This window comes from Balaenoptera ricei, chromosome 6 (genome assembly GCF_028023285.1).
Source record: "Balaenoptera ricei isolate mBalRic1 chromosome 6, mBalRic1.hap2, whole genome shotgun sequence".
Lineage (NCBI taxonomy): Eukaryota > Metazoa > Chordata > Mammalia > Artiodactyla > Balaenopteridae > Balaenoptera > Balaenoptera ricei.
The window spans coordinates 93,246,667-93,274,512 of NC_082644.1; the positions used below are offsets into that span (position 1 = coordinate 93,246,667).

The following is a 27,846-nucleotide window of genomic DNA, read 5'->3' on the forward strand; positions in this document are numbered from 1 at the left end:
ACCCTTTAGCTGAACTTGGAGAGCCTCCCAGAGATGAAGGAGGCAACTGGGACTCACTCTGGGGACACAGATGCTGGCAGCAGCCATTTTTGAGAGCTCATTCTACCACAGGGACATTGGTGCTGGTAAGCACCATTTTGGAGCCCTCCCTCTTTGGTGTAGCCCTGCAGACCATCCGGTTGGCCCCTGTCCTAGGAAAATCCCAGGCCAAGCAGCCAGCATCATGGGGACATAGTCCCTTCCATCAACAGGCTCACAGCAGCTGTAGGCCCCCCTGAGCACCGCAGTTGCTCCAGGCCCTGGCCTTACCCTCTGGTACTGACAGCCTCAGCATTAGGCAGGGCCTGGCAATCAGCTGGGCCAGAGGCCAGCCACACTTACCAGTGCACCCACAGTAGTCAGCCCTGCCACAACAGAAGGGCCCACATAGCCTACACAGGGGGCACCCCAAAAGCATACAGCTCCGGGGAACAGAGAGGATCAGGCAAAATGAGGTGACAGAGGAATATTTTCAAAACAAACAAAATGAAACACCAGAAGAAGAGCTAAACAAAATGGAGGTAAGCAAACTACCAAAATAATGACCATAAAGACACTCAGTGAACTCAGGAGAAGAATGGAAAACATGGTGAGAAGATTAACAAGAAGTTAGAAAATATAAAGAAGAATGAAACAGTTGAAGAATACAATAACTGAAATTTTAAAAAACACTAGAAAAAAATCAACAGTACAATAGATGATACTGAGAAACAGATCAGTGAACTGGAAGACAGAGTAGTTGAAATCACTCAAGTTGAACAGAAAAAAGAATTTTTGAAAATAAGAACAGTTTAAGAGGCTTCTGGAACATCAGGAGTATGAACATTCACATGGGGGTTCTGGAAGAAGAAGAGAAAGAAAGGAGCAGAGAATATATTGGAAGATATAATAACTGAAAACTTTCCTAACCTGGGAAAGGAAACAGACAGAGGTCTAGAAAGCACACAAAGTCCTAAACAAAAACCAACCCAAAGAGGTCCAAAGGTACATCATAATTAAAATGTCAAAAATTAAAGATAAAGAGAGAATATTAAGGCACCAAGGGAAAAGCAGTAAGTTCCATATGAGAGAAACCCATAAAACTCAGCTGACATTTCAGCAGAACCTCTGCAGGCCAGAAGACAGTGGCTGAATACATTTAAAGTGATGAAAGGAAAAACCCACAACCAAGAAAATTCTACCTGGCAAGACTGTTTAGATTTAAAGGAGAGATAAAGAGTTTTACACACAAGCAAAGACTAAAAGAGTTTAGTACCATTAAACTGGCTTTACAAGAAATGTTAAATGAATTTCTTTAAGCAAAGAAAATGTCACAACTATGAATATGAAAATTACAAAAGGAAAAATCTCATTGGTAAAAGCAAATATACAGTAAAGATAGTAGACCAGCCACTTGTAAAGTTCGTAGGAATGTTAAAAAACAAAAGTATTAAAATCATCTATTTCCACAATAAGTAGTTAAGGGGTATGCAAAACAGAAAGAAGTAAAATAGGATGTCAAAAACATTAAATATGGGGTGGAGGAGTAAAAATGCAGGGTTGTTAAGATGTGTTTGAATTTAAGAGATTATCGGTTTAATATCATGGTAACCACAAGACAAAAATCTATAATAAATACACATACAAAAGAGAGAAAAGAGTCCAAACATAACCCAAAAGATAGTCAGCAAGTCACAAGGGAAGAAAGCAAAAGAAGAAAGGAAAAAAAGCACCACCAAAAAAACTGGAACAATTAACAAAATGGCAATAAGCACATACTTATCATTTATTACTTTAAATGTAAGTGGAGTAAATGCTCCAATCAAAAAACACAGTGGCTGAATGGATATAAAAACAAGATGCATATGTATGCTGCCTACAAGAGACTCACTTCAGACCTAAAGACACACAGAGAATTAAAGTGAGGGGGTGGAAAAAGGTATTCCATGCAAATGGAAACAAAAAGAAAAGTAGAGTAGCAATACTTATATCTGACAATAGAGATTTTAAAACACAAGGTCTGTAACAAGAGACAAAGTTAGAATTACAGAATGATCTAGGGATCAATCAAACAAGAAGATATAAAAACTGTAAATATATATGCACCCAACATAGTAGCACCTAAATACGTAAAGCAAATGTTAACAGACATAAAGGGAGAATCTGACCATAACACAAAAAGAGCAGGAGACTTTAACACCCCACTTAAAACAATGGACAGATCATTGAAACAAAAAATCAGTAAAGATACACTGTCCTTAAATGACACTTTAGACCAGATAGAATTTATATTTTTATATACATATATATACATTTATATATATATATATACACACATATATGTGTGTGTATATATATATATAAATGTATATATAAAACATTCCATCAAAAAGCAACAGAATACAGATTCTTTTCAAATGCACATGGAAGATTCTCTAAGACAGATCATATGCTAGGACACAAAACAAGTCAGTAAATTTAAGATCGAAATCATATCAAGCATCTTTTCTGACCACAATGCTATGAGACTAGAAATCAATTACAAGGAAAAAAAAAATGCAAAAAACACAAAACATGGAGGCTAAACAATATGCTACTAAACAACCAATGGGTTACTGAATGGATCAAAGAGGAAATCAAAAAATACTTGGAGACAAATGAAATGAAAACACAGTGATTTAAAATCTATGGGATGCAGCAAAAGCAGTTCTAAGAAGGAAATTTATAGTGAAACAAGCCTACTTAAGGAAAAAAAAATCTCTAATAAGCAACATAAGCATACACCAAAGTAACTAGAAAAAGAACAACAACAACAAAAAACCCCAAAGTTAGTAAAAGAAAAGAAATCCTAAAGATCAGAGCAGAAATAAATGAAATAGAGACTAAAAAACGATGCAAAAGATCAATGAAACTAAGAGCTGGTTCTCTGAAAGGATTAACAAAATTGATAAACCTTTAGCCAAACATGTCACACAAAAAAGAAAGAACACTCAAGTAAATAAAATCAGAATTGAAAAAGGAGAAGTTACAACCAACACCATATAAATACAAAGGATCATAAGAGATTATTACAAACAAGTATATGCCCATAAAATGAGCAATCTAGAAGAAATGAACAAATTCCTAGAAATATACAATCTTCCAAGTATGAATCAGGAAGAAATTTCAGAAAATAACAGACCAATTATCAGTAATAAAATTGAATCAGTAATGAAAAAACACCCCCAGCAAACCAAAGTCCAGGAGCAGACAGCTTCACAGGTGAACTTTACCAAACATTTAAAGAACAGGTAATACCTATCCGTCTCAAAATATTCCAGAAAACTACAGAGGAAGGAATGCTTCTGAATTCATTCTACGAGGCCAAAGACACCACAAAAAAAGAAAATTTCAGGCCAACATCACTGATGAACATAGGTGCAAGATCCTCAACAAAATATTAGCAACTGGATTCAATCACTCATTAAAAGGATAATATATCATTGTGATGTGGGATTTCTCCCAGGAACGCAAGGATGGTTTAATATCTGCAAATCAATCAATGCGATAAACCACATTAACAAACTGAAGAATAAAAATCATATAATCATCTCAAAAGATGCAGAACAAAGCTTTTGACAAAATTAAACATCCATCTATGATATAATCTCTCAAAAAAGTGGGTATAGAGGGAACGTACCTCAACATAATAAAGGCCATATATGACAATGCCACAGGTAACATCATACTCAATGGTGAAAAGCTGAAAGCATTTTCTCTAAGATCAGAAACAAAACAAGGATGCTCCCCTCATCATTTTTATTCAATGCAATACTGGAAGTCCTAGCCACAACAATCAGAGAAGAAAAAGAAATAAAAGGAATTCAAGTTGGAAAGGAAAAATTAAAAGTCACTGATCTCAGGCTATAGGACACCTGGATGCTCAGAGCCTGAGGCTGATGCCACCAGGACCACGAGGGGGTGGGGGGGGGCAGGGCTCTGCTCCTGTCTTCCAATAAAGCTGTTGGTATAATTAAAAAGAAAGAAAAACAGTCACTGTTTGCAGATGACATAATTCTATATAGAGAAAATCCTAAATACACCAAAAAACTACTAGAACTCATCAATGAATTCAGTAAAGTTGCAGGATAGAAAATTAATATACAGAAATCTGTTACATTTCTATACACTATCAATCAATTATCAGAAAGAGAAATTAGGAAACAACCCATTTACAATAGCATCAAAATGAACAAAATACCTAAGAATAACTCTAACTAAGGGGGTAATAAGACCTGTACTCAGAAAAATATAAGACACTGATGAAAGAAACTGAGATAACACAAACATATGGAAAGATATACTTTGATCATGGATTGGAAGAATATGTTAAAATGGCCATACTAGCCAAGGCAATCTACAGATTCAATGCAATCCCTATGACAATACCAATGTTATTTTTCACAGAAATAGTTTGTATGGAAACACAGAAGATCCTGAATAACCAAAACAATCTTAAGAAAGAAGAACAAAGCTCAAGATATCACAATCCCTGATTTCAAACTATACTACAAAGCTACAGTAATCAAAAGAATATGCTCCTGGCTCAAAAACAGACACATAGATCAATGGAACAGAATAGATGGCTCAGAAATGAATCCATACTTATATGGTCAATTAATCTACAACAAAGGATACAAGAATATACAGTCGGGAATAGACAGCCTCTTCAATATATGGTGCTGGGAAAACTGGATAGCTACATGCAAAAGAACAAAGTTGGACTACTTGCTCACACCATATACAGTAATAAACTCAAAAGAGTTAAAGACTTAAATGTAAGACCTGAAACCATAAAAGTCCTGGAAGAAAACATAGACAGTATGCTTTCTGACACTGGTCTTAGCAATTTTTTCTGGATCTGTCTCCTCCCACAAGGGAAACAAAAGCAAAAGTAAAAAAATGGACTACATCAAACTAAAAAGCTTTGCACGTCGAAGGAAATTATCTACAAAATGAAAAGGCAGCATACTAAATGGGAGAAGATCTTTTCAAATATATATCTGTTAAGGGAGTAATATCAAAATATACAAAGAAATCACATAACATCATATAACTCAACATGAGAAAGCAAATAACCTGATTAAAAACTGGGCAGAGGACCAGGAATGGACATTTTTCCAAAGAAGACATACTGATGATCAGCAGGCACATGAAAAGATGCTCAGCATCTCTAATCATCACAGAGATTCAAGTCAATCCAAAATGAGATATCACCTCACACCTGTCAGAATGGCTATTATCAAAAAGACAACAAATAACAATTGTTGGCGAGGATGTGGACAAAAGGGAGCCCTCCTGCACTGTTGGTGGGAATGTAAATTGGGACAGTTACTATGGAAAGCAATATGCAGATTCCACAAACAAAAATATAACTACCATTTGATCCAGCAATTCCACTCCAAGGTATTTATCCAAAGAAAAGAAAAACACAATTTCCAAAAGGATATATACACCCATATGTTCATTGCAGCATTATTTACAATAGCCAAGATATAAAAAAGCAACCTAAGTGCCCATCAATAGATGAATGGATAAAGTAGATACAGTATATATATGTGTGTGTATGTGTGTGTGTATATATATATATATATATATATATATATATATATGCAATGGAATATTACTCAGCCAAAAAACCAAAACCAAAACAAAACTAAATCTTGCCACTTGCGACAACATGGATGGACCTAGAGAGTATTAACTCTAAGCGAAAGAAGTGAGACAGAGAAAGACAAATACCATATGATCTCACTTAAATGTGGAATATAAAACACAGAACAAACAAATAAACATAACAAAACAGAAACACAGTCATAGATAAAGAGAACATGAGAACAAACAGGTGGTTGCTAGAGGGGAGTGGTTGGCCGGAAAAGAGACACAGGTGAGGGAGATTAAGAAATATAAATTTCCAGTTAGAAAATACATGAGTCAAGGGTATGAAATATACAGTATGGGGAATACAGTCAATAACAATGTAATATCTTTGTATGGTGACAGGTGGTAACTAGACTTATGGTAGTGATCATTTTGTAATGTACAGAAATATTGAATCACTATGTTGTGTACTAGGAAACCAACATAGTGTTGTAGGCCAATTATACATCAAAAACAAATAAACAAACTCATAGAAAAAGAGATCAGATTTGTGGTTACTAGAGGTGGGGGAAGGGGGAGAAGAATTGGATGAAGGTGGTCAAAAAGTAGAAACTTCCAGTTATAAAATAAAGCAGCACTAGAGATGTAATGTACAACATGATTAATATAATTAACACTGCTGTATGTTACACATAAAAATTGTTAAGGGAGCAAATCCTAAGAACTCTGATCATCAGGAAAAAAGAATTTTTTTATTTTATTTTGTATCTATATGAGACGATGTATACTAACTAAACTTACTGTGGTATTCATTTCATGATGTATGTAAGTCAAATCATTATGCTGTATACCTTAAACTTATTCAGTGCTGTATTCCAGTTAGATCTCAATAAAACCGGAGGAAAAATAACAAAATAAAATACGCAAAGGGGAGAAAAAAATCTATAAACCTAGAACTCCATACCCAATTAAAAATAACTTTTATAAATAAAGGCAAATAAAGACTTTTCAAACACAAGAAGCTAGAATTTATTGCCATAAGACTGCTCTACAAGAAATATTTTTTTAAAGTTCTTCAGATAGAAGAAAACTAATAACTGATTAAAATTTGCATGTATACAAAGGAATAAAGATTATCAGAAATGATAATAGTTTTTAGTTACTATTAGGCATGATTTTTCTTATTACTTTTCAAAAAGATAATGACAATATGTTGTGGGGTTTATAATATATGTAGAGATAAAATACAGCAGCATATATCAGTCAATGGAACAGAACAGTCTAGAAATTAACTCACATATACAATATATACAGTCAATTGATTTCTCACAAGTGTTTCAACACAATTCAATGAGGAATAGAAACTCTTCAACAAAAGGTGGTAGAATAAAATAACTTTTACCCCTACTCCATATCATACATGAAAACTGAATCACAGATATAAATATAAATGCTCAAACTATAAAGCTTCTGGAATATTTTCATGATCATGAGATAGGTGAAGATTTCCTACATAGAATAAAAAATTCCTAATTGTTAAAGAAAAAATAATAAATTAGACTTCCTGGAAAGTATAACTTCTGGTCAGTGAAAAACACTGCATAAGAAAATGAAAATGCAAGTTTTACAGATGTTAAAATAATTGCTATTTATAGAAAGCTTTATCTAGAATATCTAGTAATCTTCTATAAGTAAGTAATAAAAAGTTAAAACAATTAAATATGGGCTAAGACTTAGACCTTTCACAAAAGAGGGGAAACTATCCTTTATTTAATGATAAGCCCTATGGTAAAGCCATGGAAAATGTCTTTGGAGTTAAACATTGGCTTGTTATTTTCATTTCTCTACCTTTATTTTTAGTATGATATTTTATTTTTCAAGTAATAGTCTATGACCACTAAACACCACCCGCCTCCACACACACACAGAAACATGAACAACTGGAAGCCTAGAGAGTTCAAATAAGCTATTTTGAACATCTTGCCTTGCATTGTATATGTGTGTGTGTACATATGTGTACTTTTTAATTTCACTCCCTCCTGATCAAAGGTTTTAAAGTAACTGTCAGTCAGATATTTATTTAACAATTATTTATTAAGCAAACTTTATATGTAAAGGTATAGGGAGATTCATACCTTCTCATTATTATAGGAGTGAACACATTAACTGAAGAAGATAGACATATTGGCTAAAAATTGCATGTGTTATTAAATTTTTTTATTTTCTAAATTTGGGTTTTGGGCAAAAAAGTAGGATATATATCAACTTTCTATTAGCTATTTGACTGTGAAACTCCAGTTTTTCTTCCCTCCTTTCTCCTTCTCCTCCTCCTATTTGTTTTTCTTATTCAAAATAGAAGCAAAAATCTCACTACTATTTAGGGTTTATAAACAAGTATATGGTAGCACATTTTTTCTTCATTGATCAAGAAAACTATATAATGGTCAATGAAATTCAGATATATGAATTTTTGGATTTATCAAACTAATTTCCCCAAATGTAGTAGAGAAATTAAACCAGTTCAGAGAAACTGGACTTTCCTCTCTGGGTCTTAGGAGAAACTTTATCAAATAAATATGATCTTCTAATGCTAGATAAGAAGAAAGAAGAGAAAAGAGGATGAGAAGGAAGGGGGAAAAGAAGAAGAAAATACTTTGGGAAAACAACAAGTAATGGACATGAGCTGGTAGTATAAAGTTTGTGAGACCTGGTCACAGACTGGAGCTGTGGGAGTTGGCATTGAATCATGTCAGTAAGACATCCCAAGACTCAAACTTTCTCTTAGATCTCTTTCAGAGTAGGGAAAGACAGAGATTACATGTTTTACTGTTAGATAAGAAATACTGTTTCTATCCTCTTTCCTTCCCTGTCTCCCTCCATTCCTCCTTCTCTCTTTCTCTCTGTCTCTTGTGATAATGAATAATTCATTCTATTAGGTAAATGAGAACAGGCTGACTACTGAAAAAATGCCTCCTGCCCAGAGGTCATTATGCAACAGTAATACATAACACAATCCAAAAAGAAAGCAGCACACTATGAAATCACAGACACAAAAATAACTGGGTGAAATAGGACTTGAGATATTTTCCATATTCCATAGTCCAAAGTAGTTAATAAAATTGTAGACAGAAAGAATGATGTATATGGCTATCTAGGGATGTAAAAGCACATAACTGAGTATACAGTATGATATAATTCTTAATATGTTACATTTAAATGTATACACTTGTATATTTATATATTCATACATGCATCTAAACGTCATTTCAACTGACAATTTGAAGTTACTGAAGTTTTGTGTATTTAGCGTTTAATATTCATGTATTTATTAAATTGTAATAATTTATTAAGATTAATGTATGTATTTACTGTTGGACTGATACATCAGACAAATTATTAAAGTGAAAATTTTGTGAATTTTTAAATACTGAGATACATGCATAGAGATTTTTACGTCCAAACCTAATGTAACTTGACAGATTTCAAGTGATATTATTTGATACTAGTGATTTTTTGACAGGGTGTTTTTACCAACATGGAGGTATTTATAACTTTCTCCCAAGATTTACTGTAAACTTAGCAGTTTACAAGATATGTTCTAAATTACCATATACTAGGTGATTTTTCTTTTTAGTTATTCCATGAAGTAATTGACTTCTGTTCCATGTTTTACCATTTACAACACTTTAGTCTTAAAGTGTTTAGTCTAAGAGTCTTTGGTCTTAAAACTACTTATCTGTCTATATTTTTTGAATCAAAAATAATAACTGTGATTTCAATGACAAGGGAAGAGCTTGTGGGGGAAAATGTACTGAAGCCCCATGACACGTTGCTCTCAATTTAAATTAAAAATAGTCACATTCTCTAATTAAATAAGATCATTTCATTATAAGAAGATTCTGGCTTCTGAAACTATAAGTTTATGTTACATTTTCCTTAGTGAATGAATTGTTTCTATGATAGTTTAATTCTGCATTGCTTGCTATTAAAATCTTTAGTTCACATTTTTATGAGGCTCCCTCAGGGACCTAATTGTTTTGTGTACCTTTGAAGGAAAACAGTTACTTCCTAATGAGGACATGCAGTGTGGAGACAAAAACACGTTTAATGTTATAGTTCTTAAGAGCATGAGCTTTGAGGCTAGGCATACCTGTACAAACTCCCTTCTTCACTTTCACTGGTTGTTTCTATTGCACAAGTCCTTTTTCCCCACAGGCACACATAAATCATAAAAACCTCTCCTTCCTAAATAGTCATTGCTTATTTGAAGCTCATGTCATCCAACAACACAGTGAATCCTTTCTCTCAGGCTGACTGCTGTTATCTACCAACACTATACCACAGCTCTTTCCTCTTTGAAGATCTCAGTTTCTGGCTTATTAACTTCCTCCCTACCCCAACTCTACTCTAGAAATTTAAATATTCACATGTATAAAATATGCTAATCCAGATATCTCATTTATTTTATCTCTTTATCAGCAATATTTTCAATTCCACCTCAATCAATTCTTACCATAGTCATAATCTGAATTAGTCATCACTTCCTCTCAAATATTCCAGTCTCTAAGACACTAAATTTTTCCAGATAACTTGTCCAAGCACCTCAATGCCAAAAGTCTTTGACTCCATCAAAAGCTACCTTCCATGACCATTCCCACCCTTGTCACCAGCTACTAGCCCCAATGGGCTTTCTCCTTTTCTAGATGTGTTTCTATGACTTATCCTTATGATCACTTCTCTTTAAATGCACTCAATTAATTGTCTCAGTCTCCTTTTAGTTTATACTCTTGATGAACTACCAATTGTGTATGCTATCTTGTATATGCCTATTTTATTTTTCTACCAGAGAATATGAAAACTGTTGTAGAAGAAATTGCACAACTGATTTCACTGATTTAAATGACTGATTTCTAAATTTAAATTTACACCAAGACTGCGCAGCTAATCCACTATTATATTTCTCTAATAGACTTATTTCCCCAGTCTTTAACAACAGGGTTCAGCAAACTACAGCAAGTGGGCCCAATTATACCACTGCCAGTTTTTGTAAATGAAGTTTTTTGGAACACAGATACACCAATTCATTTTATTGTCTATGATCACTTTTGCCCTAAAATGACAAAGTTGAGAAGTTGTAACAGAGATTGCATGGCCCACAAAGCTAAAACTATTTACCATCTGGTTTTTAACAGAAAAAGTTTGACCATCACTGCTAATTGCAATTTCATACCTTTTCTTTGCTCCTGAAGCCTCCTAGGTACCCTCCAGCACATTCTCCACTTTCACTGGGAAAATCTAACACGTGTTAGTTTCCTCATCTCACCATCACAAACTTAATTCCATTTTCCTCTATTTTCCTTTTCTTCATTCTAGATTAAAAGCAGGAAGTACACTTCTTTCAACAAAAGGTTTACCATACATTTTGTGATCTTAATTCCATCCTCAAAATATTGAGGATGGAATACTCCTCCTTTAAATATTCCTTCTTCAAAATATTGCTCCTTTAATTATTCCTTCTTTCTCCTTGCATCACTTCTTCTCCTTTGGATCTTGGTTATTGGAAACATGAATAAAGTTAAAAGGATAAAGAGAAGATTTTTGTTTGTTTCCTAGGCACAGGACTAATCTTAGGAAAAATTTACCAGGTTCTATACCTGTGCTTTTCCTTGTAAGCTTCCAAGTTCCCATTGATTTTACTGTATCATAAACCTAAAGGGGATTGATTGATACATGACACCAGAGTAATCCATGATCTAGTTATTCTTTTCCTTTAATAGTTCAGTTTCTCAGTGAAATTGATCTCAGGTAGACTCAAAAGAAAGAAGGCTGATTGAATTAGTTCATATGACTATGGAAGGCCAACAATCTCCCAATTCAGAAACATTTTATTTGAAAAGGAATGTTTGTTATTCAAAGGAATTTCTAGCTAGTGGAATTTTTGGAATAGAACAAGAGAAATAACATTCTAGGCAATCTAAAATCAGAATTTTTTTGTTGTTGTTTGTTACAGGAGGGGTATCACAGAGGGCTTTATAAAAACATGATTATAAACACTGTTTCACAACAAAGTGTGTTTTTTTAAACTATTACAACATCAACAACAACAACAGGAGTAGCATCGATGACTAACATTTACTGTTTGTTAGGCACTGTGCGAGTGCTTTATCAATAACCCAGGAGATAGGCATTCTCAATAAGCCCATTTTACCCATGAAGAAAACAAGGGTGAGAGAGGCGACTTATCCAAGATCACTCAGTAGCCAGTAGTACAAATCAAGGCAGGCTGGCTCTTGGTTCCCTGTATTTATCTCTGCACTATATTGACTCCTACATTTCTTGTGAACCCACCCAAACCTCAAAACAACAATGCCACCTAGAAGGTGATTTCAGGACATCATCAGTACCCAAATACAGACAGAGGATCCAAAGGGCTGTGGAGGAAATACACTAGAGTTATAATAGTAATAGCTAACACTAACTGATCCCTTTACATAAATGTATCATCTAACATTCACAACAAACTCTATGAGGTACTTGGCTGTATCACTTTCTCAAGAGCCACATTTTACTGGTTGACTCATACTCTTAGAACTTAAGGTAATGAATATTGAAACTGAAATCTACTGATTCTATCAGTCTATCAATCAATCAATCTATCTACCTACCTACCTACCTACCTATCTATCTTTGACCTTCAATGGACTATACTGCATCTATTTTGCAACACTCTTTTCTCTATAGCCACATAAAATAGGCCATCCAAGGCAGGAAATAACAAGTAATGTGATAGGAAAGGGGCATCTGAGAAAATGTGCTGATCCGAGGGAGATGAGGGCTGTTGTTACAGAGAATTACAAGATGCCACTCTGGAGGGCTTTGAAGAGTAGAAGACATGGTTAAATTCGTTATCTTCTTTATTCCACATGACAACCCCCAGGAATGTACTATTATTGTCATTTGGGGAGATTAAATGACTCATTAAGCTAACAGTCCATAGTGGTAAAAAATTTAACACAGTTCTATCTAACTCCAAATCCTGATAGTTTAATATCTGAAGTGATCTCAAAAAAGGAGAAAGTGGGTAAAAACATCTTACCATGTACCAGACAGGAGGAGATTTTTATTTCAAGAGGGACAAAACAGACACACCTGGTCTCACAATTATAATCTGTTTTGTTGGTAAAAGTAGGTTTGAAGTTGAATGTCTGTGTCCTTTTATACTCATATATTAAATGATAGTGGTTACATCGTACGGAAAAACCCGAACGCACTTTTTGGCCAAGCCAATATATGGCGAGAAATCACTGGGGCAAGGTTTGGCTTGGCTGAGCACTCCCTCACTTCCCCTGGATATTCTCCCAAGAAGTGGAGTGAGAGTAGAATCTTAATTACTGAGAAGAGGCTGATTACGGTCTTGGTAATGATCTTTTTGAGTCTGAAAGGAAAAGAAGGACAGCCAGCCAGGCTGTTCCTCTGTTAGCAATAACTTACTTACAGGCAGTCTGTATCTGGGAGCCTTTTATATGCTCTCTCTCTCACACATGAACTCACCTATTATGTATCTATTTAGTTAGTTTACAGGTCAGTTATTTTCGTGTGTGTGATTGGACTTTGAGATTTGTCCGGCATTCACTGAACATACATGTATTGCATGTTTACTTCTTGACAGGCATTATATTAGACTCTGGGAAGCAAAACAGATAATATATGTGCTCCCCAGGGGCTTCTAGTCTGGTGAGGGTGAGAGAACGTTTTTTAAATAAAATGAATATATAATATGTGAGGTAGCTGTATGATCTTTAAGACAAAGGAAGATAAGGGGATAGAGAATTATGGGACAGAGTTTGTTCATATAGACCAATCAGGGGAACCTCTCAGTTAAAAGACAGGTATAAAATTATGGAAAGTTTGGGTTGAGGTTGGCTTTTAATAATATGTACAAAATTATGTACAATAATATTCTTAAAATAAATAAACTATAAGAGTAAACAGACACTCAGAAATGCAAGAGATAAGAAACAAGGCATCACTGAGAAGAATAATATGATAATAAACTTAGTTCTTCACATGCAAATTCCTGGTTTCAATCCCTCATGGGGTTTAGTTGTGTTTCCTGACCATGCATTATTCCATTGTTGAACCCTTTGTGATTAAGCTGGCTGTTGACTACTTGCAGCCAAATGTTACATGAATATACAACTGCATTCACAGAGTGAAATACAGTTTTCAATTTCACTTCATGGAAGGCTCACATTTTCAGGCTACTTCATGGAGACATACGGGGAAAGGAACGAGTGAAAGACCTTTTCCGTAATTCAGATCTTCTCCTCTCTTCTAGTCCTTCTTCAGTAAACTTGGACTGTACCTAAGTCTTGGATTCTTCCTTCCCTGAGGATGTTTTCTCCACCAACCACCCCCCGCCCCCAACATGCACACATGCACACACAGAAGGTTTTCTGGGCTCTCATTCAAGTGGACATCTTGTGGGACTGAAGCACGAGTCTCTCAGACATTTTTAGAAACTTCTCAATCATAAGATGACCATGATTTTTTTTTAAATGAAACAAAGACATTTTTAATAAAAGGTTAAACTTAAATTTCCTACTTTTATTATATCCTGAGAGAACTTGGGTGCAATTAAATAAAGTTAGGAAAGAGCTCCAGTGCAATAAAATGAAATAGGATGTCTCCGCCTGAAGACCAAAAAAAAAAAAGGATTGCATTGCCATCTTTCTCTAGACTTGGTTTCTTGAGTTTTGGTCCCTCAACTAAACATCAGCAGGAAAATAAATTTGGGAAACTAATTAAACACTATCATTTAACATATGAGTATAAAACAACACAGGCATTCAACTTCAAACCTACTTTTACCAGCAAAACAGATTATAATTGTGAGACCAAGTATGTGTTTTTTCCCTCTTGAAATAAAAAATTTCCTCGTGTCTGGTACATAGTAAGACATCTGTCATTGTTATCATTCCTATCATCATCATCTTCATCGACCTCATCATCATCTTCAGTATGTATTAGCGGAGGATAAGACTTTAAGACTGCGTAATAAATGACCAAAGAGAAAAAAAATTTCAGGAAGTATATGAGATAAGTAAATGGATGGAATTCCAACTGAATGCAATTTTCCAATGAACCTCTGAAAGTGAAATACCAGACATTTACTGTGCTTATTAACACCATGGAAGAGGCCCAAGAAGCTGCATAATTTAAGCTTTATGTAACTCCAGTTAAAGCTGCAGTAATTTAAGCTTTATGTAACTCCAGTTTAAGTTGTATTTTCATTTTACTCACTTGATAATGGTTTTATAATATGCTTTTGGTGGGGATGAGGTAGATAGTCCATGACAACCTTTCCTGAATAAGTAAATATTTTAAGATATATAGTAGCTTTAGAAGATTCAAGTAGTGGTTCAGAAACATATTAGTTTTTTATTTTGTATCCTCTTAAAGCTCTTGAGCCTCATCAGCAATAGTGGAATGATTATGATAAAATCTGCATTTGGGGCCGCTGTGAATCTTAAATGAGATGAGGTGTGTGGAATAGAGGGTGCCTAGTATGTAGTGATTGTTCAGTAGACATAAGATGCTTTCCCTTAAGCCTTAGTCAGATTTCAGTCATCATAACTAGGCTCCTAGTAAAACTTGAGGATAAATTTAATGAGATCAGATTCTTATAAATGATAAGTAAAATTGTAAAGTCCTATGAAGTGTAAAGCAGTATTCTTATTCTTATCATATTAAACCTTGTTAAATTCAATAAGGTGTTAATCATAGTGTTAATATGCACAGTGTGTTTCTGATGCTTTACTTTCAGAGACTGTTCAATAGGGAATCACAATCATTTGGAATACTTTCCTTTTAATTAACTCATATGTTGCTTGAAAACATTTGCTTCTCTTTAGACATTACTGTTAATTCCTGACACTGTTGTCTAAGCTAATACCATTTTTTACAAGTTCTCAGAGCAATCCCTCTTCTCTCTTCTTCTTTTCCTGGTTATCCTTTTATGCTTTTATCTCTATTTTAGATTATGACAGGAATGTTCCCAGAATAGTACTAGGCATTTATAAGTTCTTATAAATTTACATGAGGTTCAAAAATCTTCTGACAGGTATACTGAGAAATACACTAGTTAGAAGCACAGAATATTGGATCTAGAATAAAATTTAGATATACATTAAGTCTACTTTATCTATTTAACATTAATTAAAATGATTCCTAATAGCTTTATGTTGGAAACAGTCTGGCATAATGGACATATCTGCATATCAAACTCCAGCTCTACTATCTCCGCTTGTGTAAACCTGGGCCAGTTACTTAACCACTCTTAAGCTTCATTTTCCTCAGTATCAAAATACTAATAAAAATATAATCACCATAGTGTTGGTGTAAGGATTAAATGAGGTCATATATTAAGGTAGCTGACATACCAAACAAGAGGCAAAATTCATTAATGACAGTATATATTATTTAGCTAGTATTACAAAGCACTTTCACATATATCATGTCACATATGATAATCTCGCTATCTGATAGAAAGGATAGCATAAATCTCATTTTATAGGTAAAATCTCTTGTTAGTAAGTAATGAGGCCAGGGCAGGAACTAGAATCCACATTGCCTACCTTCTAATTCTTTTTGTACTTTAAGTATTCAGTCAAATGTCTTTTGACTCATTTGCCTGACACAGCAGCATATTCTGCAGATATTGAGACAGCTCATCTAGGACAAGTTTTTTCCTTATTTTTTAAGCCAAATGCTCATGACTATTCCTTTTATTTGGCCTTTCAATGTCTCTGAAAGAGTTTCTCTTAGCCCAGAGGCTGGCACAAAGGCAAGAGTTAAGGTTGACTAAGTAAGTCCTTTCATATGTCCCTATTACTTATTTAAACCAAGATATTGGAGTAGCTTTCAAAATATTTTGAAAAAAAAATCATTTGAAGCTAATTATTAATAAAAAGAGAATTATGATTAATCCAGCAACAAACATTTAATAAGGATATATATGAATATTTTTCTAAACAGTACGTTCATTAGGAAAACAAGTTTAATTTGTTGAAGGCATCATGAAATCAATATAACAATTTCTCTGACCAAACCTTTATGGATGGTATAATTTTAGACTATATTTATTATAAATACTCTTGTAAAAAACTTCCAGCCAAATTTCCAATTACATTTCAAAACAGGATTCTATCCATAGTTAATGCAATTATTGGCTATGCCATGTTTTCAGGTAACTCTGAAACAGGAAAGCACAAGACATTTTTCAGCAGAGTTCGTTTTCATGAGACTGCATAACATCTTTGCTGACCAAACAGGTTCCAATAATTTGTGCCTGCAAGGTTTTTTTAATGTCTTCCCCGTACTGTATCACTATGTAGCTGAGAAAATGCTTTTCTGTATGAAAAGTGGTACAAATCCTACTCTCAGTTATACATACACTGAATACCCAGTACATAAGCACATACTACATTTCATGTTTAAGTTGATAAGAAATCAAATATTGATAATCTCCAGGGAAACTCAAGACACTATTCATACCGGACACTCAACTGTAGTTACAGTAGATAGTCATCCATTTGTAAACATCAAAGAGTTCACATCTCAAAGCAGCATACATTTATTGTTACGTAAAGAGTAAGTTAAGACTTGATACATGGTGGGTAAACTAAAAGGCAGTGCCAAAATTCATATTGTTAAAAAGAAACTTGAGGGGAATTCCCTGGCAGTCCAGTGGTTAGGACTCTGTACTTTCACTGCCAAGGGCCTGGGTTCAATCCCTGGTCTTGGTCTCCTGGTTGGGGAACTAAGATCCCACAAGCCACGCAGTGCAGCCGGAAAAAAAAAAAAAAGAAAAGAGAAGAAAAGAAACTAACTATGAATAGAAAGATACTTGAGCATAGCTAATTCCCCTAATCTCCCTTAAATATAATTGAAATGCCAATACTATTATTAAAAGTATTTATGCATATCATAAAATTTGTGTTATCACTAGAAATATGCAAAAGTGGTCTCTCAAAATATGTCAAAATTAACATGTCACTGTGCTTGACATAGGTAAGATTGTAGGGGAGGCCAAGATAATGCTGTGTGTGTGTGTGTGTGTGTGTGTGTGTGTGTGTGTGTGTAGTTTCATATAAATTGTTTCATATATTGTTATACAAAAATAAATATGTATTTATTTATTATAAATCCATGTAATGCATGTATTTTATCAATGATATATGCTTATCTATTAATTTATGTACGAATATACATCATCTAAATAATGTGAAGATGCAACATGAATGATACATGTTATATGAGTGATGCATGAATAACATGCTCAATTGAAAAGTATAAACTATCCATGTATACACAAAGTTGTATAATAAAATAATGAACGGTAAACACTGGAGGTGATTCAAATAGAACTGTCCAATCTAACTTGGAAGACAAACTATATAACAGAAAAATAAACAAATGATAGAGAGATAGATAGATAGATAGATAGAGAGAGAGAGAGAGAGATGGAGAGGAAGAAAGAAAGATAGATAAAGCTCCTACAAGGATACCAACCAAACTCGGAGTAAAGAGAAAGATATTTGGGAAAAACTAAAACGGAGTAAGGGCCAGATGTGAATTAAATTACAATAATTACAGAATTTTTCTAAGGAATACTAACCAAAAAGATGCCATATCCTGTAGCTTGAAGGATTAATTCCACTGAACGTGTAAGAAAGAAAATTTAATATAAAACCTTCAAGCTTATAGAGGATAACGTAAAATTTTCCAAAAATGTTTTATGAAGCCAGAATTACCCTGGCTTAAACATTTTAGAGTTAAAAAACAAAAGTGACCTTCTAATTTTATTTGTGAATTCATATTTTTTAAAGCCAACATATAATTATTAGCAAAATATGCCTACTACATAGCACTATCTGTATGGCAAACTGTGATTTGAATTTTGAAAAAGAGAATAGTAGGAAATAGAGGTCACAGAAATGAAAGTAAACAGTCTAAGGAGACATATAATCATCGAAAAATTGACTATGGCAGATCGTTTCTGAAAATAAAGAAAATTCTGATTGTGAATTTGAAATCTTTTAGAGAGTGTTACGTACAACAACTTTTCTTGGCAGTGTTTTGAGTAAATGAAAATAAAATCTGTATTTCTTACTCGGACTCTCGTAGGAAGAAGAGAAAAGAGCAGCCACAGAAGTTAAGAATACTGCTTAGGAGCCAGAAAACAATGAAATATACAGCAGTATGGACCAACTTCTGAGTGGAAATAAAACATGGAATTTTTTTCCTCAAATACTCATGATAAAGGTGGTAAATCTTGAAAAAGTGAGGGAGGCTATATTGTCTATTATGTGAAGAGGAGCCATATAAAAAAAGATATCAAAGGATGGTTCAGCAATATGAAAAATTCTATTAATGTAACGTTCCATGTTAATAAGGTAAATTCAAAAATACATGATCTGAAAAGTCTTAATTTATTTCAGAGTAATTATTTAAAATCAAAACCTCTCAGTGAAACACAGCATTCCATTTAAATATGTTCACTATCATCACTGCAATTCATAACTATGGGTTTTATACAATATAATAAATCATGAAGAGGAAATAAGACCTATAATTTAAAAAACAAAATGGCAAAAACATTTATGATTTGAAGATGACATGACTATCTACTTGAAACCTGGGGAGAATCCACTGAAAACAATTATGCTATCTAACATGAAAGTAAAATGGGTAGTTACAAAACAAATATATGAAAAGTATAGTTTCCCTATATATCTAAATTATCCTGAAAAAAATGCAATAGAAAGCAAGACCTAATTCATAAAAACAATAATTGTAATGAACAATATCATAAAAACGAACAAGTAGCTAGAATCACCAATATAAAGGAAGCTACACAAATTTTTTTAGAGACACAAAATAGGACCTGATTGACTCCCTAACAGGAAACCTAAAATTAGTAATATGTTAATTCTATGTAAATTAATATAATATATAAATAAATACAATTCTAATATAATAATAAGTACTTATTTTATGAAACTTTAAAATAGTTTTATATTCAGCAGGAAGAATAAAACTTTGAATAATTTTTTACAAAAAAGTGAAATCAAAAGAAACTTGTTCCCCAATGTACTAAAATATGACACAGATATAGTAATTACAATGTTATAGTTCTGGCATAGAGACTAGTAGGGCAAGCAATGGAAAAGAATTGTGAGCCAGAAAGTTATAGACATATATATGAAATTTTTCTTGATATTTAGATTTCAAATCAGCAGGGAGAGAAAAGGATTTTTTAGTAAATCATACTGTGATAACATAATCATTTGGGAAAATAAAATGAACAGCACACTTTCTGTTCTAGAACGGCTTCAGACTATGTTCATTTCATTGAAATACCAGCTTTCAACATTTCTAATCTAGATTAGGCTGATTACGATCATATGACCCCTACAGAGGTCAAAATTCTGACAGTTGTCAAATGTGCAGTACATTAGTCTCTACTAGGTTACTTACGCTATTTTACAACTGAAAATATTAAAGGGAAGAAATCTGATACTTTCTTTTTTAACTTTTTGAGGAAAAGTGACACTTTCCACTGAATATATCTCATTATCAGTTTACAAAGGGTTTAGCTCCATTCATTCATTTCCTTAATTAAATATTTTGCTGAATGCCTAACGTGTATGAGTCACTATTTTCATTTCTACGATTTTATTTTGACTTGTTTTGTTCTCTTGACACATATACTATTACTTGAGAAATTAGAAAATATATCAGCAAACAAGGACCTCTGCTATGTGAAGAAAGTGGTGGAGCTCAAGCGAACCCGGGCTATCAAACTTCAGAGACCACTCTGCAATATATCCTCTCATAAACAACAACATAATCAAGACATATTAGAGCAGGATCAAGCACTGCAAAACACTGCAAAATTCTTATTCCTTAAAGAAACAAACATCCATTCTGGATGTTCACAAAGAAATAGAAATGGTTGAGTGCAGTTGAGGAGACACTGGATTTCAGGTACCTATGTCAATGAGAATCCCCAAAGCAGATGGCAAATAGTTAATTATAAGAGAATAAGAAGCACAGAAGAGAGAATGGAAAAAAAAAATATGGATATTTGGGAGTACTTACTGAGTAGAAGATAACAGAAACATTAGGAATAGCTACTTCCTTGTTTATTTCAACTTCTGCCACAAATTCTTTTAAATCAGTGGGTCAGCACTTTCAAAATTTCCTTTCCTTCTTTATTCAACTTACTGATATCATATTACAAAAATTCGAAATATCAATGCTAATTCTTAGGAATTATTTTTTCTTTAATTCATAATACAAGTATTAAATAAATCAAGTATCAATATTTATATTTTTTTAATTTTTTTTTTTTAGTGGTTTGAGAGATGGAAATTTAAAAAATATATATTTATTTATTTTTGGCTGCATTGGATTTTCATTGCTGCGTGCAGGCTTTCTCTAGTTGCAGCGAGCAGGGGCTACTCTTCATTGCGGGGCACAGGCTCCTCATTGCGGTGGTTTATCTTGTTGCGGAGCATGGGCTGTAGGCACGCGGGCTTAGTAGTTGTGGCTCGCAGGCTCTAGAGCGCAGGCTCAGTAGTTATGGTGCATGGGCTTAGTTGCTCCATGGCATGTGGGATCTTCCTGGACCAGGGATTGAACCCGTGTCCCCTGCATTGGCAGGATGATTCTTAACCACTGCGCCACCAGGGAAGTCCATCAATATTTATATTTTAATCCCAATTTATTTCATTTTTGCCCTAAACATTTCCAAGTAATACAACCACGGATGTTAACCTATTTAATTCTCATTTATAATGAATACATATGTAGTATTAGGAAGTTACTTCAAGGAATATTTATATAACTAAAAAAATTCCAAAAAAGTGTTTGTCTACATATAATGAGACAGCAATTTAAAAACAACAACAATAAAAGAGTATTTTTTATGGCTCCTATTACCTAAAGACCGTATTACCTAAGCTGTCTTAATGCTCTTGACAAGGTATCTGTATACCCCCAAGAGCTATGGAAATCTCTCAAAGCCCCAGTCTTTGGTTCTTTATTTTATTATGCTTTCCTATTTCTGTGTTTTCCCTCTTGGTTTGGATACTGCAATAATTTAATCCCATCTTATGAGAATCTATGCTAAAATTTCTATCTAGCTTTTGAGATCAAGAGAAGTAATATCCATTGTAGTTCAGCAAATCTGGGAATAGTTCCACTATACCCTCAAAGCAATCCCTGATCTCCAGGGACCCAGTGTGACCCTATGCTTTTGTTGTATTTCAGAATGATATTGCAATACTTAGGCTCCCAGTGCCTGAGCCCTGTTCACTAGCTGTGCCTTATTTGATTACAGACTGTATAGATGGCAGGATATTCCCAGAAATGCAAACCCCTGGATCCTTCTGCACCACCCTCCAGATTCCTGTTCTCCTGAATTCTTTCTGTTCAACCAGCAGTAAAGATGAATTTAGAGTACTCTTGTACTTGTACTAAACCTCCAGAAGCCTTTCCAACTTCTGCTTGCCATTTTTTGATGTTTAAATGAAGTATTTAATTGATAAATTAAAGACAACCTCAGCTGAGAACATACATCATATTACTCTGCTCAGAACACTCCTTTTCACACAAATATGAGCCCCTCCTCCTACACATACTCACAAGGATTCCTGCACATACTGACTATGCAATAAAATCTAGGGGTTCTTTAAATCTTCCCCTCCCCTTTCAAAAAAACAAAAAAAAGATCAACAAAATGTAACTAAGCAGGACCCTGTGGGACCTTTCCTCCCCCCATGTCCTCAGCCTGCCTCTTATTTGTGGAAACCTGTAGTCTCCCAGGCCTCCCCTGAGTCACAAAAGCCTGGCTCAAGAATTAATGATTGAAAGGATGTGAACACATAGTGACAAAAGCAGCAGTCAGGCCAGGAGAACTGGTAACAATCTGAACAGTAAATCAGCCATATGGTGGTCGCAGAATCTTTAGTTCCTCTCTGCAGTACTTCGACAACAGTATCTGATACACATTTCCTGAGTTGTTTTACAGATGCTAAAACCCCCACCACATGGAAGAAGTTGACGACTTGATGACCATGAGCACATAGCCCCCAGGCCTATTTGAGCCTGAGGATTGATAATATTAACACCTATGACATTCACCATCAAACAATTAGAGAATTGTGCACCAGCTGATTACATACCCTGCAACTCCCCTCTCTCACCTTGCCTTTAAAAATGCTTTCCTGAAAACCACTGGGAAGTTTGTGTTTTTTGAGCATTAGCTGCCCTGACCTCCTTACCTGGCCCCTTAAAGTAAACACTGCTCTTTCCTTCATCACAACCCGGTGTCAGTAGACCGGCTTTACTGCCACTGGACAAGCAGACCTAAGTTTGGTTCAGTAACAAAACACTCTATGAAAGAAATTCATGAAATATGCTAGAAATCCCTGTACCCTGGGGGAGTATTCCTGCCTTATTTGCTTCGACTTTCATAATATTGCCATCTTTATATGAGGTCCAGTAAGATTCATTCCTAGTGAACCCCCCTAGTTAATCAGTACAGAAAAATTATATGGAAAAGTGTTGGCCTCAGTGAGAAGATACATTTTCTAGGGGGAAGATACATTTTCTAATGCTGTGATTACACAGCATTATCTTAGTGTCTCCTGCCATGAATCCTTGGAAATATATTGCTGTACAATTAACAGGAGCATAGTCTTAGTACGTGGATCAAGCTAGAATTGCTTCTTTAACGGCTCCCTTTCCACACAGAGCTTAATTTAAATTCCCCAATAAAAATTACATATGACTATTCAGTAAAGACTTGGGGAGTTGCTTCAAGCTCTATTATTTTCAAATCCTGAACCCCTTTGCTCTGGTTGGTTGCCCTATGTTCAGCTTCTTCCCTAATGCTGTTCCATTTAAATAAAGTCCAAACATTTTGATTTTGTGATTGCCTTTAGCTCTATACTTTGCAATTTGGAAATTATCTGTGTCCTACTTCCTGGCTTTAAACCCAGGCCTTTGAAACTTTTTCTATAGACTTTCACTTGTCTTCATAAAAACAGATCTCTAACCTGATTTTTACAGCTACATATTGATTTGGAAGTCAACTAGAAGGTAATCTCCATAAGAGCAGGAATATTTATACTAATGTATCCTAACATCTGGAGTAATACATAAGTGCTTAGTTTATATTTGTTGAATAAATAAATGGATGAGGAATCTGTGTTGCAAATATAATTTTTTCAAAGTTTCACAGTTAATTACTAATGGAAGAAGCAGCGGAACCCAGGTTGCCACCCAGGCACTTTCTAATAGACTTCATTGCCTATAGTTTTCTTTTTTCTTCTGGTGACAAACCAAATATATTCATTAAATATTTTTAGTAAACAGTAATTAGGAGGAATTTACTGTACTTTGAGTTTGAGTTTAAAGTGTGAAATTGTAGTAACCAGCCTCCAAGATGGCTCCCAATGATACCGTATCCTGGTGTGCACGACCTTGACTGTGGGCTGAAATTATTGACTCCCTCTTGAACAAGGTAAAGGTCACCTCCTGAGAGATCCTGAGAGAGAATCATCTGACTTGACTCAGTTATGCCATATCAGGTTTCTCACCCCTCAGAAACTATGTGGGATACTATACGTTTTTGCTTTTAAGTTCTAAGTTGTGGGGTAATTTGTTAAGCAACAACAAATAACTAATAAAATCATTTTTAAAATAAATGTACCATCAGTTACAACCAAAATTATAAAGTAAAAAATATTATATATATATATATATATATATATATATATATATATCACATACACATATCTGTGTGTAATATTTATACATTATATATTTTATTGAAGCTGTCTCTATATGTATTACATATGTTATGTATCTGTGGAGTCCCTTTGGTTAATAAGATCATTTAACACAGAGGGGTTTTTCTGAAAATTGTTGAAATAAGTTCTGAAGTCATCTAGAATGAAGGCTGCGATCCCCTGTGCTTGGGGGTTTGCCTCACTGTGCTCCTAGATGCCACACAATAGCTGCAGTATTTGCTGGGGTTTTTACAGCAGACATGATACATAGCCCACAGTGACCAGAGTAGTACTGAAACTGAGCAGGACCCTGTGGGGCTCCTGGGCATGGAAGCCTTTCTGTATTCCCCATTTCTTGGGAATAGTCTTCAGTCTCCATGACCTTCCCTGAGTTCCAAAGGGTAGGTTCAAACAGTTGCTAATCAGGGAAGGGAGGGGATACAGAGACAAGGGAGGAGCAGTCAGGAAACAATAGTGCAGCCTTGGGGCGGGGTCCTGGTTCTGACTCAAGGAGTACACATAAAAATATCTTTGAGCTCTTCTGCAGAACTAAAACCCCCAACAAATGGGAGATGTTACTACTTGATGAAGCATTCTTCATTCCAGAGAGAAGGTCACAGTTTGATAGCCTTGAGAACCATAGAAGCTCATCAGGAGACCACCTGTGGCCAGATTAAAGGAATGCAGGCTCTGCACACACCCTGATCCTTATCAGCAACACCACCCTTGAACCATTGCTATAAACCTCCTCACCAAATTCCCCCTGTTTGGGACACACAGTTTCTAGGGCATGAGCCCACTGTGTCCCCATTTGCCCGGCAAAGCAATAAAACTATTCTTTTCTATTTCACACAAAAATCTGTCTCTGAGATTCAATTCGGCACTGGTGCACAGAGGCTGAGTTTTCAGCATCAGTACCAAGAAGTATCTGTAGGTCACAAATGCTGTCATATTACACCTTGAACTTGGCCATTTCTGGATGTTTCCATGCAGATCCTGGAAAAGAGCTCTCCTATGAAGATCATGGAATATTCAAAGCTGTTAATCAGATATCAGATGGTATATGAGGCCTGCAGCAAAACAACTGACTTGCAGCAAAACAACTGACTTCCACTTCTTCGCTGTGAAGCAAACTGCTGATATGCTTCACTACATCTTCAGTCACTAGCTTGGAAGAGAGTTCTCTGACTTCAGCTATGTTGTTCTCCAAGCCTTGAATGAAGAGTGCCAGTCCTCAGTTTTCAATAAATTGCTTGCAGGCAGCTAGAGATTCATCTTCAAGATTCCAAAGTGCTTTCAAAGTAAACAAGAGAGCAACATCATGTGAATTCTCAGTATTCTTTTGTTTTCCTACTGCTACAAGATCCTTGATTGCCATGAAGAGCTTTCCTTTAGGTTGTGAAGTTTGCTGAGGTGAGCGTTGCAGGGCTAGAAAAGAGTTGGAAGCTCACTGCCACTATTTGCATGCCTTCAGAGCCATCTCATAACAAACCTGGCAGCATCATACCAGTCTAATGGAACACCAACACGAATCCTTGTCAAAGCTGAAATTTTAGATATTTAAGTATATCAGATAAATCCTAAAATTATCACCACTGGGGAAGGGGGCAGGATATTTAAAATATGGTAAGGCAATAGATTAACCACCACAGAGTTTAAAGAGAAGAGATTTTGATCAAATAATTAATGGCTCCAAGGCAATGCTTCAAATCAAGAAAATAATCAAAATAAAAGGAATATCATAAAACAAGTAGAGATGATAAAAAATAACAAAATTTTCTCAATAATAATCCTTAACATGGTTATAAAAGCATTCAGATGTTACTTCAAAAAACTGCAAGAAAATACATTAATATGTAAGAATAATAATTTGGACCAAAAAAATCTCTGATTATATCAGCAAAAATTCTAGGTAGTATATTTATGTTCAGAGGGGTAGTATTTTTCTTTTTCACTGGGATGATTTTTATTTTTGGTACAAATTGATGCACAGTATCAAAGACAGTGCATCTGTGTTTTTATATATAGGTAACATGTTACCCCCCCAAAAATTATCCCATTACTTAGTACCTTAAAAATATTCATTTATTATCTCACACAATTTTTTGAGGGATAAGAATTGAAATGAGAATATATAATTTCAAAATCATTGGAGAAGAATAAAAATGGCAAAAAATACTTTTCAAAAATTTTTACAAAACAAGAACTAGAGAAGGAAATATCAAGGAAGCATACAATACAGAAACATATAATAACTTTATTACAGCAAGATGGAGATAATAAACTTTGACTGGATCCAAAAGCAAAATCTAACACTATGCTGCTATAAAGGAAAATGTGAGAAATAAATGTTATAATTAAGTGGAATTAAGGAATTGCCTGTTCTCATTCTTAGCCCTCAGAGCCACTCTCCAGCAGCAAAAATAGATCACTAAATTGAACAAAATAATTGAAGTCTTCCCGAGTCCCTAAGAAGTCAGATGTTAAAAATTGTTGTAATACTTTCCATTCCACTAAATGAATAGAAGAGAAACTAAATGCCCTAAAGCAAAATACAAGGGACCTATTGATTAGAAGTATGGGAGAGGGTTTTTATCTAAAAGGAAGAAAAATGTATCACTTTAGAAAATTATATCATTTCATGTAGGATCAATCAAACCAAAAACCATCTATCAGTAAGAATAGTGTTTTAAAGACCACAATTGAGATCTTAGGTTATTGCTTTGAATTGGGTTAGAGTATTTCATTCCTCACTTAATTATGCTTACAAGCCTGGGAAACATTGATGATCATCCAGCAGAAACCTAGGGCATTCCTAAAGCTAGTAGACTGACTATTGAGGGCATTTTCTGTTGAAAGGATTAAGGGATCAAGCTCTCTTCTTGTGAGCAGGGACATAGTTTTCTGAGAAGTGAAGGGTATCGTTTGGTGTGAAGAGATAGCAGTCATTCAACAAATAGTTATTGTTTTACCTTATGTTTCACACAAAGTACTGAGGATTGAGTAGTGAACAAGGACTACAATGTTCCTCTTCTTCATGGTATTATGTTCTAGTAAGGTAGCTTAGAAAGTCAACATAAAAGGCATCAATTAATTGGGGATTATACATTCAGAGAGTGACTGGGAAATTCACCTAAAAAGAGTGGTCAGGGAAGCCCTCTCTGAGGATGGACTGTTTTATCAAACCATAATGAGATACAGCTAGGTACACAAAATTTCGGGGTTGTGTGGGGAAGAATTCCGGACACAGGGAAAAAATGTGTAAAAGCCCAATGGTAGAAATAAGCCATGCTTTGTACAGAACAAAAAGCCAGACAGAGTGGCT

At 34.7% G+C, this 27,846-nt stretch overlaps 1 pseudogene; it reads right to left on the bottom strand.

Moving 5' to 3' along the window:
- Positions 1-830: 830 nt before the first annotated feature.
- On the bottom strand, positions 831-27,419 carry LOC132368092 (protein zyg-11 homolog A-like; annotated as a pseudogene).
- Positions 27,420-27,846: the final 427 nt, after the last annotated feature.